Genomic DNA, 13494 nt, shown 5'->3' on the forward strand with positions numbered 1-13494 from the left:
GGCTTGCTGATATCTTATTGTGACACATTCATGAGCTCATTTACTGCATTACTACTTTTATAAGTGATTGTCAACTAGGCGATTATATCAGGGTGTTTACAACAGCAAGATGAATTGTGATTTTTGAGATTTTTTTTCCCTTGTTTTGAGGAATTGCTGACAATCAGTCCTGTCCAGGATCAGATTGATGGTTGCTCTGCAACAATTTCCTATCACTGCTGAACTGATGTGGCCCCTTGATGGCTAGAGGCTTGAGTGGACACAGTAATTGACAGTACTAATTCTCTAGTGGGGTTTGTTTACGTATTTGCAGATAAATTGTCTGTTGACTGGTTTTAGGAGTAATTTTATCTCATGTTTGAATTGCCCAGCTGTTTTTTGCCAGAGGCTTTTTTCTGTAATTAATTATAGGATTATAATTGCCAATTAAGTGATAAGCCACAAAAGAGCTTGTATTCCTGAACTACTGGTGCATGCATTCAGTGTATTGTGCAGCACAAGTAGCACAGGAACTGACACAGGATGCTTATGGCTGTTTTTTATGACCTAATTTTTTTTCCATTATATATTGTGAATTAAAAAAAGACATAAGATGTGAAATGGAGGTGGTATTTCTTTGTGGACAGTGCAATTAAAAATGGTAACAAAAATAGGAGGAAAATAATGATTATTTTTTTTTTTTCCCGAAATTCACCTTCTTCCCCCTGCTCTCTGAGTCAGTCCTTCCTTATGATTTAGTATCAGTATGGGTCAGCTTGGACTCAATTCTATTCAAAATACTCTTTTAAAGTGGAGATGCTATATCATTCTTTGGTTAGTTTATAGTGGTTAGAAACAAAAGTAGTAGAAGCATTGTCTTTAAATAATTCTTTGTGTTCTTTGAAGCTCTGTTGCAACAGCTTAGCTGAGGTGCTCCAGAAAAAAACAAAAGCAAGAGGTGTATAGCATCAATAATAAAATATAACTTAGCTGAAATGTTAATTCCAATATTTGTTTCTGCTCAGAGGCAGCAAAGCTAGAGTACTGCATTGGAGGAACATGGCATTTCTCTGTAGCATGAGGTGCAAAAGTAGCTTTCCTGTTCTTTAAACCTTTTGTACTTGAAAATGTGTGCTAATATGCATGTTGATCATAGAGATGTTTTAGCTTGAGAGAAGATGATCAGGGAAAATTTAGTTATGAGAAGTTTGATATCAATGAGTTGCATTTTGTGTGTGTGTTTTTAATAACAAGGAGTGGGTTGAGTAAAAGCTACTGTGTCACCCACAAAAGTAGAAATATTTTTGTCTGTAGGAAAGAAAAATATGCCCACAACTTTTGCTAAGGTGGAATGCTTCAGTTGTTTGCAATTCATTAGTGAGCAAAATCCATCCTAACAAATTAAATTCTAGTAATAATATGACCATGGTAGTGTGTCACATCCTGATTTCAAAGGCAGGATACCAGACTGAATACCCTCTCCGTTTTGTTCAGAGTGAAGAAATATACTTGCAGCCAAGACTTTATTGTTAACCTAAGTATGGTGGTAACCATCTAATCAAAGAATTGTCCAGTCACAATGCTAATACTTAATATCCAGATTATCTAGTTACTACAGCTCACTTGCAATGATAATATAAATAGGTATGTGCAAACTTTGTCATCTTTCCCCAGTTCTGAGATTACTCATTATTCTCATGCTGCTTTGGCTCCTAAGTTTTATGAGCTAATTTTCCTTGAAAGGAAGAGGAGGTGGTTTTACAATGAACTGTTAGCATTCTGAGCCCTTTGCTGAAGGAAATGGGATCATGGCTTCTTCCTCTACTGTTCTGCATCTTCTTCAGGTTGTTTTTGTGTGATTGCTAACAGTGTGCTCACTTGCTTTTCCTCCACTGATTTGTAAAGTGATGTTATATCCACCATGTGTTATTTATATTATGTTTTATGTATGCTGCATAATTGTTCAATACTTATAAAACAGGTTGTACCCAGCTCCCAAACTTGCAAGCATATAATGACTGTAAATCAATCGTTTGTTTTGGTGGTTCGTGGTTTCGGTTATCATTCTGTGCTTGCTATTTCAAGGCCGCTCTTGTAATTTTCTGTATTTTTTTGGGACCACTGTTAAAACATCTGTTTTTCTTAGATGTCACTCAGGCTGTGGTTAACTGAAGTTTTGTGAGCACAAGTAGTCCCATGTTTCAGTTCTCAGGTCACTAAGAGTTCACTCTAAAAATAAGTGATCCACTAGAAGACATACGTGCATATAGACACATAGAGGCACAATGCTGTCGTAACTTCTTGCTGCCAATATCTTCCAGTTATGGCAGTGTAATTCATTGGTATGTTATAAAAACTGCAACAATAAATTATTATATAAATTTAATTATAATGGCTAGGCAATAAGAATTATTACTTAAATATATTAGTATAATTGTATGAGAAGAAAGTAAGATATAAAAGTAGAAAACTCCTATCTGAGGGTGTGGATCAGTAGAGTATTATTGAAGATGGTGTGGATGTTTTTGCCATGTCAACCTTCTTTTTTTCTATGCTGCCTTAGGAAAAGTAAGATAAAACCCATTTGATTTGAGCAATAAATTTTATCACTGCTGCTGGACTTCATTTCCAACAAATCTCATCCTGTAATAGTTTTATTGTGGCTGGTCAGAAACAAGCCTTGCAGAAGTAACTCTAGCATCAACATGATACCGCTGTGCTTCTGCATGAACCAAAAATTAAAGACTTTCACAGGACAAAAGTGGCCTGCAGTAATGATAGTCTATTGAAAAGAATATTCACTTGGGATTTAGGGAGGAATGCGGGGTAAAATCTAGAGTTTGACTCAGGCTGATCAGGGGACTTATTATGCAGCTCTTTCAAATGACAGAATGCATCTCTGTCATCAGAGAATACATTGTGTTGGAATTTTCACCAACATTAATATGTTATTACAAGAAAAATTCCTTCACTTTTCATTAAACATTTGTTAGACAAATGTTTTGCCATGATATTTCCAGTCTTGTCTAGCTTTTTTGCATCTGGACTCAGTTGAAATCTGTTAGAAGTGATGCAAAGACATCCACAAGCTTCAGAGCACTATTGAGTAAGCATTTGAATAAATTGGGTCATAAACGTGTACTTTTGTTAACTGGGCCACAAAGCTTTATAGGCTCTTGGGTCTCTGCTAAACAATGTTGTTTCTGAGCAGATAAATGCTTTCTGCATTACTGTTATTCTAATACAGTTAAATCTGACTGTAGAGAGCTCAGCACAATTTCTGTGCTATGGAACAATGAAGTGGTGTAATTCCTATTAGAATAAGAATTCCTTATCACCAGGTTCTGAAAACGGATTTTAAATCAATGTACTGCTGAAACAGAGAGCAAGGCAACCAACATTTGCCAACTCCATCCTGGGCTGCATCAAGAGAAGTGTGGCCAGCAGGTCGAGTGAGGGGATTCTCCCCCTCTGCTCCATTCTCCTGAGCCCCCACCTGGAGTCCTGTGTCCAGCTCTGGGGCCCCCAATGTAAGAAGGACATGGAGCTGCTCGAGCGGGTTTGGAGGAGGCCACAAGGATGATCAGTGGGCTGAAGTACCTCCCCTGTGAGGACAGGCTGAGAGAGTTGGGGTTGTTCAGCCTGGAGAAGAGAAGGCTCAGGGGAGACCTTATAGCAGCCGTTGAGCACCTAAAGGGGGCTACAGGAAAGATGGAGAGGGGCTCTATCAGGGAGTGCAGCGATAGGATGAGGGGCAATGGTTTTAAACTGAAAGAGGGGAGATTTAGATTAGATCTAAGGAAGAAATTCTTTACTGTGAGGGTGGTGAGACACTGGCACAGGTTGCCCAGAGAAGCTGTGGCTGCCCCCTCCCTGGCAGTGTTCAAGGCCAGGTTGGATGGGGATTTGAGCAACCTGGGCTGGGGGTTGGGACTAGATGATCTTTAAGGTCCTTTCCAACCCAAACCAGTCTATGATTTTAAATGCCTACAGGAACTGTTTTTTAAGACAATATTGATGCAACTTACCAAAAAAGATTACACAGTTCTACAGTGAGAATGAAAGAGAAATCACAAGTTCTAAGACATATTAAAAAAAAATTTAGAAGAAATTAGAATTTTTATAAAAGTCAAATTTTATTAAAAATCTATAAAATTATAAATATAAAACTTTATAAAATTTTGTAAATAATACAAATGTATCAGACTTTTTTCTGTTCTGCCTACTTTCCTCATTTCACAGTTTTAATTTTTTTTGTTGTTGTGGGTTTTTTGTTTGGTCAATCATGTATTCACTATTTGTACAAACCACATGTTTACTGCGCATATATTGTACAGTTTTGCCCTTAGATGGTAAGGACTTGTCTTCAGGACAAGAAATTTAGGACTGGGATCTTATCCCATGTCTTTGTATATTTATATGAATCCCAAGTGAATTTGAAAGAACTAAGAGATCTGTCAGATCAGGAAGTATTGTTCATCCACTCCAGCTGGACATTACTACAAAAAGGGTCAGTTACTGGAAAACCAGATTCCTTTCTTGTAAGATGTAATGTCAAAGCTGTAGCTCTAAGAAATGGAAGGCTATAGCCACAGGTGCCCATCATGAGGTAATATGAAAAGTCCTTGAATTTCATTTAGAGTATGCCAATGAGGAAAAAAGTATGTAAAGGTTACAGGCAATGGCAAGTTTTAATGATCCCATCCTATTTCAGTCATTTTGCATGGAACAAGCCTATGTATCTGGTATTGCAGTTAATGTGAACTTTAAGTCCTTTTATATTTGTGTTTTTGTCAGAAGAGAACTTTAATTTTGCTGTTTACTTTGGTTTCCCTGTCCATGCTGTACTCGTGTATTCCTTTTAATGCCTAAAATGATCTCAGCAAGAACGCTTGTAATAGTGTCAGATTAGCTGTTGCATACTCGCGTGTTTCAGTTCTGCAAAGCAATGATTCCCATTGCAACTTTGGCACATGCCCTTAGTATTATGAGCACTAAGAAGCGAGAGTGTGTTATGTTTGATTTCCTGTTGTAGGATACCCCACCACTGTGGGAGTGATAGATTTCAAAGCAGACAGAAAACACTGTGATTATATGCTCCACCTTGCATCGCAGAGGCCACACTGTTTATAAACTGATAAAACATGTAGGGAGAAAAAAAACCCCAGGGGCTGTCAGTCCTGGTGTTGATTTTGCTCAGTTATGCACTAAGTCACTTAGAAAGAGTTTGTGTCCCTTACTAAGTTCCTTATGCTTTGTTCCTGATGCTGCATTGCTGCTTTCTTGAGCCAGTGTCTCTGTGCCAGCTTCAGGCATGTGGAGGAGAATATTATTTTATATTCTTAATATCTGAAGGGAATGAAATAAATAGATGGTTGGTTTGTTGTTTTCAGCTTTCCTGTTTCAAGTCTCATTTTGCCTCTAATTGATTCTGGACTTTTTTCTTCTAACAATAAATTAATAACATAAAAGAATAGTGAGTTGGCATCTGCTGTTGGATGTCACACAAATTGCCTTAGGAAAGGAAAAGGTTGGTGACAAACCTCTTACAATGATTTGTTAAAATACTCAAACATTTGGTGACTAGTGCTAGTAAGAAATACTTAAGGATGTTACGGAAAAGATACTTTTTAAACTGTACCTCCATCCAAACAAAAAACCTACAACAGCAAATCCCCCAAACCAGAAAACAAAATGCCCCAGAAATTCCATGTTTGATATATTTTAAAAATATTTTTCATCATCAGATAAAGAATGCCTTGTCAGATTTCATAGAGGACCTACACAGATAAGAAGTCAAATACTTAATGTGAACCAGCATAGCATCACTGACATTAAAAGAGAGTATTTGCTTTACTCCCTCTTCATATGATACGCTATGCGTATGATATGCCTTGATATATGCAGCAGAGAGCAAGATGCATCTGTATGGGATCCAGCTTATGTACCGATATCAAGAAATTATTCACTGATGTCCTTTTTTGTTGTGAGCATCATACCAGGTACTCCAGAAACACACATAGAGCTCTGTTGATTGTGGTGGGGATGGACAGAGGACCCCACTCGAGTGGAGCTTGCTGTAGGAGTGGGGCCTACACTTACACTTAGTGCAATCTATCTCAGCAGAATTTTGTTGCAGACTTGAAATGAATCATGATCATGTCTTGGAATCAGGGACAAGTGTTTTGATTAAAGGTATCTTCAGTTTGTAAATAGTGTTCAGTATTGTCAAGCAGGCAGCATTTATCAGCCAGACATTTTCTGTTCTTAGCAAACTAGAAAAGAAATCTAATGCACTGTATAACATGTCTAAAAGTGATTCAGTACATCGGGGAAACAGATGGCCAGAGCCTAGCAGGCTTGTAAAGCTGTGAAATGAGCGGTGTGTGCTGGTGGAACAGACAACAGGGGAGAGAGAAGCAGTAAGAGACGTAGTAAGTGTTGGCTGTATTTGAGTGACAAGCAGTTGGTTCTGGATCATGTTTATCTCCTGAATAATATTATTGTTCATATTTCATGACCAAGAATGACTTTGGTAGGAAGTTTTTGTTCTTAACCATAGGAATGTCAAGGAATTGAGGCATCTACAGCTATCACAAAGGAGTTAAAAGGCATTATGTCACTGATATGAGTTCTGAGTAAATTTATTATACATTTATAGAGTAATGAGAATTTTTTTTGCTGAAAATATCTCATTACCCAAAAATAAAACTGCACAAAAAAGTGGTATTCTGGTGAGAATTACTTTTTGTCAGTGTCATGTTTTAACCCCAGCCAGCAACTAAGCCCCACACAGCCACTCGCTCACTCCTTTCCTGCTGAGATGGGGGAGAGAATTAGAAGGGTAAAAGTGAGAAAACTTGTGAGTTGAGATCAAGACAGTTTAATAGGTAAAGCAAAGGTTGTGTGTGCAAGCAAAACAAAACAAGGAATTAATTCACCACTTCCCATCGGCAGGCAGGTGTTCAGCCATCTCCAGGAGAGCCAGGCTCTGTCATGCATAACGGTAACTTGGGAAGACAAACACCATCACTCGGAACATCCCCCCACTTCCTCCTTCTTCCCCCAGCTTTATACGCTGAGCATGATGCCATATGGTGTGGGAAATCGTTGGGGTCAGCTGTCCCGACTGTGTCCCCTCCCAACTCCTTGTGCACCCCCAACTCACTCGCTGGTGGGGTGGGGTGAGAAGCGGAAAAGACCTTGACTGTGTAAGCACTGCTCAGCAGTAAGGAAAATGTCCCTGGATTATCAGTACTGTTTCCAGCACAAATCCAAAGCATAGCACAATGCTAGCTTTTATGAAGAAAATTAATTCTATCCCAGCCAAAACCAGCACAGTCAGTAATTTTTTTCTTAATTCAGTTTTCAAATAAAACTTTATTCTTTAACATAATTTAATTTGATTTCCCCCCCTTCATTAAGAAGTTTTCCAAGTTTTTAAAATAACCAAATTAAATATTTCATTTGATCCTTAAAACATATGCTTTGTTTTGTTGGTAACATAAAAAAAAAATTATTTTGTTTCATCTTTGAATGATGCTACATGTCAAATTCTTAAAAGATTGAGAAAAAGTTTCCTGCTCATTCCTGTTGATTGAGCAAAGTCAGAAAACCAGAATATTTCAATTATTTGATAAATGTGTTAATTTAGCAGTAAATATAGTTATATGAACAATCATGACCTACCCTGCTTAAAAATAAAAAAGTCAACCTTGTGACTGAATAACTCTAAAAGCATTTAAAATCTAATTTGCAGATCAGTAACACTGAATACTAAGGAGAGTGGCTTCAAAACAGCAGTTGCTGGTAGTTAAAGATTGCAGATGCCTGAAAAATCCTATATAGAGTCTGGGTACAGATTTTTCTTTTTTGTCTGTTTGAAAATGGAGAAGTGCTGTATTGTAGATCAGAGTTAAACTGACAGCTAAATTGGTGAACTGCAAAACTGGCATCTCACATTCAGTAATAACAACAAATAGTATCTCATCAGTCTGACCAAAGTTAAGTATCTTCTTGTGGCTATTGCCGTAAATTGCAATGCTAAGAATAACAGTATTTTATTTTTATGGCTTTGAGGCTCAAGATAAACAGAAAAATGAGATGCTGCGTATTATGGATGAGGCTTAGATTAGCTTTCTGCTAAATTTGTTTTAGTCAAGTTTTTGTTGTTGTTGCTTTTGGAGTCACTTACTCTGAGTCACAGAATGTTATAGTTTATTTCCATTAATCAATGTTACACCTATATATATGGGGTCTGAACAATATAAAGGGGCAATGAGGCATGATGTTTACTTTGATGCATTTTGTAGGAATACTCATCTCTGGAAGAAATGAACTGAAACTTCTCTCAGGGAGTACTTACTAATGCATTTCACTGAATATGCTTTTTTGTTTTTTACCTCCCTTAGGAGAAAGCTTTTTTTCCTTTGGTCAATTGAGTATGGCACAAGGGTAATAACAAGTCTAATGGATGCTGTAAACCACCACTTTTTAATGTGTAATGTAATTGAATCAGAATATAGTGTCTATACTGATGGAGTCCCTGGTGCTTTAACAACTGAAATTATGATTAGAAAGATCCAGATAATGCTGACTTCTCATACATTAAGCCCCTATTATACAATTTCCTTTCTACAGCACATTCACTTTTACTTTTGAATTATGCAGTGCCATTTTAAACAGTTTAATATTACACTGGAATCAAATTCAAAGCTTCAAGAGGACTTTATCATTTTTGTAGAAATACATACAGAATAGATTTGTAGTGGTGCTGTATGACTATTATTTCCTCCAAACAGCTCTCATATCCAATTCCCCATTTAAAATTGCATTATTTGGCAGAAAGTTTATTGGAAAGGCAATGTTCCTCTGTTAGCCAGTCATTACTGAATAGAATGTAGAACAGAAACTGGCCTGGTGTTGTGTGCCAAGTGTGAGCAAGAGGGGCTTCTGCAGACTCGGAGAGAAGCTGGGTGCTTCTCATTTTATCTAAAATACAAAATCTGAAGGCAACTCCTAAACAGAAGTGGTTTGGAGAAGGTGATCATAAGGCTTCTTAGCTCAGCTAACCAGTGAGCTGCACATGAAATATACTGTGTTTTCACACTTAGAAACAACTGCTGTATTACTGTTAGCTGATAAGATGCTTCATACTGATGCCAAACCATTTCTAAGTTATGTTAGTTTTGTCCAAGTTGGCTGAAATATTTTCAAATAGTCTGAAAAGAAAACAATTCTATTCATTATTTCCACTGTCAAACAAAAACGATGATCAGATGAACCTGTTACTGCAGTTTTGGATAAATGCAAGGCCATGCAGGTGGAGTAAGCAGTAGTGCTGAGTGGGAGCTGCCTCTGCTCCAATTAGCTGACTGAGCCTACCCTGAAGCCAGGGGATATGCACAGCGCAGGCCTGGTGGCCAAGCTGTACGTGCAGCATAGCACAGCACAAGCTTGAGCCCACCCCAGTTAACTGTGAGGTGAATAACTAACTCCTCGAGGTGCAACAGGTTCCCAGTTAGGGTCACTACAAGAGGTCACATCTCTGGAGACAGTAGCCAGAATAGCACAAACTATGTGGCTGAAATTCTCTTTCACTTGCATACAGTTGAGACAAATGCATGCCTGAGGACAGAACATAACATCTGGGAAGAGCCTAGTGAAAGCGGCATCTCATCTCTCATGGTTCAAAGCCTTCAAATAGCAATTAGGTAATTAAAATTGTTTCTATCCTCTTAGAATAGAAGATATACCTCTTCACTCAATGTAGACAATGAAGCTGTAGCATGATGAAGATGAAGTATGGGCCCACACTGACTGCCTTTCAAATCAGAAGACTGGCTTTTTGCTGTCACTATAGCTTGAGAGAGGTTGAAGGCTTTGGATTTACGTGGTAAGAAGTGCTGTTGAAGGCGATTAGACTACAGAGGCAGTGTACAGCATTTAACCTTTGAGAGACGTGGGAGTGTTCACATGCCAGAGCACATAAAGTTACAATGAATTCCAATATGAAAAATCTATTGCTCCTGAGATGGTGGACTTAAACTAGTACCATGTGATGTTACATATTCTTTGAAAATTTGGCATAATGGGCAGAGGCTGAAACTTTGCTTTTTTAAAATCTTAAACCTTTGAGTTTATTCAAGAAATTACTTTCATCCTCTCAGTGGGTAGAACCAAGCTTCAGTGAGCCAGCCATCTGTGTTCAAGTGGAAGCCACCAAAAATTGCATGAACACTGAGATGGCTGAGAATAATAAAAGAAAGTGGTAACGGAAAATGCTATGAAGTGTAGCTGATGGCTTAATAGTTCTTCATGTCCTAGCATTATCACTTTCCTTCATATCCGATAGGCATGTCCTATTAATGAAATCTACCTGTTTGTACACTAAGAATGCTTTAATCAGGACTGTGGACCAAGTAGTATTTTTTCTGAAGGTCTTAAAAAGTCCTAAGGATTGCTGTATTGATAACTAAAGCAGAAAGTTTTGCTGAGCCAGGATCTGACACAAATTGAGGCTGACAGAAACTGTTCTTTATCTGACTAAACTGTCTTGAGAATGTGGAGTTCATACTTCATTTTCAGAGGCTGATATGCAGAGTTTTTATTTTAGAAAAGAATGATGCAAAGACTGATTATGATTCTAGGTAGATGCATGCTCTAGTCTATCATTAGTTTAGCTGAGATTAGCAGGCAGCCCACAATTTTCAGTTAAAGGGTAGGTATTAAGTATACTGCTCCACTATATTCATAGAGATTGAGAAGTCTGTGATATAACCCTATAATTCTGACTGTGCTAGATGTTGCAGAAGTAATCCAGAAACACAGTATGAAAAATAAAAGAAAATACTCCTTTGCTTTAATAGAGCAATGTTTTGTGAATGAGAGTCTTTTCATTTTAACTGATCTGAATGATGCAGGCTGCAGAAGGCCCATGCCAAAACCAATCAGCCAAATAACTTGGCAAATGTTCTGAAAAATTGCTTTTGCTGGCAAAAGTTTTGTAACTTTAAATGAGTATTAACTGAATGATGGTCTTAATTCTTCAAGTACTGCCTAAAAATAAAGGTTTATACTTACATTGCTGTGGTGGTTTAGGCCCTGCTGGGACCAGAGACCATGTTGCCGTTGTCCCTCCTCCACCCTCAGACCGGGCAGGGCTGGGAGTGAGGCACAAACCCTGGGGTTGAGATAAAGGAAGATGTAATACAACAGTGTAACAAATAATAAACGGAACAATAACAATAAACAGTAATAACAGTAAACTAGACAAAAGATATACAGAGAAATACCGCAATGGACACAACCAGCCCGCCACGTGTGCTTCCCATGACAAAAGCCCACAGGAAACTGTTCCCGCTCTTGGCACATGGACCTGACATCAGCATGGTATAGAATAACCTGGCTAGAGCCCTCTCCCCACTGCTGGGGAAACAACCCTATCCTAGCTGAACCAGGACAATTGCATGTTCATCACACAAAAACTTAGGACTTCATTGATGGGGGGTGTGTATGTACAAATAGGTTAAAAACACTGCTTAGTACATTTGGGACCATAAATCCCTCTCCATGGAGTCCACCACCACCATCGCATAGCATAGATGCTGTTGTCTCTGTTTTGGTTTCTACATTATGGAATATCTTGGGAGTTTTTTAACTATTCACAGTGTTTATTCCAAATTACTCCTGTTGTAAAATCTTGTTCATTCTTGCTTCTCAGCAGCTTTTCTTCCCTTGTAGTAAGGGATTTCCCTGAAGTCAGCTGTCACAAGTGTAAGTTTTATCTACAAAGAAATGCATATGCCCTTGTTGAGATTCCTTGTGGCTTTCTAGACTTCTCAGAAGTCTTAAATTGTTAATTATACACAGGTGGAAAAAATGAGACAAATATTTACATTCATGGATGAGCAACCTCATGCTTGTGTTGCAATTCTTGTGCAGTCCTTATTACTCCAGTTAGCGCCCTAGTGTTACTCCAGCATGCTCTTTACATACTGATCTATTGGAAGCTTTGTTTTTTCTTAATAACTCTTACCTGAGATGTGGTGATTGGCCTGTGGTATCTTGTGCTTTCAGTAATTTCTATCGATGACAGACTTCTAACAACTGAGTACATAAACCATGTGTGTTGGTTTAAGCCCTGCTGGGACCGGAGAGCACGTTGCTGTTTCCCCTCCCCCACCCTCAGCCGGTCAGGCTGGCAGTGAGGCACAAACCCGGGTTAAAATAAGAAGAAATTTAATTCAACAGTGTGATCTGAACAACAACAGTAGCAATGATAACAACAATAAACAGCAATAGCAGTGAACAAGACAAACGATATACAGAGAAATACCGCAAAATGGTCATGGAGCAACTCCCCGCCACCAAAAAGCCAAAGAGAAAAGTAAAATCCAAGTTTCCTGCCCCTGGACCTGACATCAGCATGGTATGAATAACACAGCTGGAGATCCCTTCCCCCTCTCTCTCTGCTGGGGAAACTTAACCTATCCTAGTTGAACCAGGACACCATGTCAGAGGGTATTTTTAGAGATGTTGAAAGTGACACTTGGTTCATTATCAGTGTTAATCTGAGAACCAAATTCTACTAATATGTTATGCATAAAAATAAGTAGCAAAATTTATCTATTTTGCTTTTACTCAAAGAAATCGGGGAAAAGCCTTATATGAGACACTTTTCAGGTATAGAAATAGAAAGCCATCCAGTTCAGAAGACAATAATAGGTATTGTTTGTTTCCATGTTTCATGCTGTTCTGACTTGGTGGGCCTTTATTCTATAGTGATATCTCTAAGCCTAATGGAAAAGCCATGGTACTTAATAAGAGTGATCTATGTCAACTCTAGCTCCATTTGGATGAGGGCCTTTCAATATGTTAGGAACCAATGTACTTACATGCAAAATCTTGAATGAACGTGACAAAGCAGGCATATTGAAATTTATTTGGGTAAGTTCAAGCCATGTAAAAATACTGTTAAGGAGAAGGTAAAGGATGTTTAAATTAGATTGTGTTTTCCTGTGTGATTAATTTTTTTCTTGAGAATAAAGTTAAATTAAAAGCCTAATCCAGTTTCTACTAAAGTCAGTAAAGAGCTTCTGACTAACATCATGATAAGGCTAATGATAAGGGTTTTAAAAATAAGTTATACATGCAAAAAGGAGGAGGTGGAGATAGAAGTGAAGAGTGTTCAAAGGATGGAGAAAATTGTACTGAAGAGTTGTGTCTGAGAGCTGTGGGGTAGATCCTGCCCCAGCCCACAATGCTGTGAAGATTTGCTTTGGCAGTGCAACATGCTAGGCTTTGCTACCTGAAAGTTTGAGAATCACATCTGATAGTTTAGCAAATTCCCATCTTGGGTGCTGTGTGGGAGGAGAGGGGGAGGCGTCTGTAAAGGTCTGCTGGTTTCCCTCCTCTTTTCGTGAAAGAGAGAACAGGAGACTAGTTTGTAGGGAGCTAATCCGTAACCCCTTTGCTGGTTGGATGGGACTATTTTTTTCCCCCCTGAGAGAGATC

This window comes from Athene cunicularia (genome assembly GCF_003259725.1).
Source record: "Athene cunicularia isolate RWA chromosome 8 unlocalized genomic scaffold, athCun1 chr8_part1, whole genome shotgun sequence".
NCBI lineage: Eukaryota > Metazoa > Chordata > Aves > Strigiformes > Strigidae > Athene > Athene cunicularia.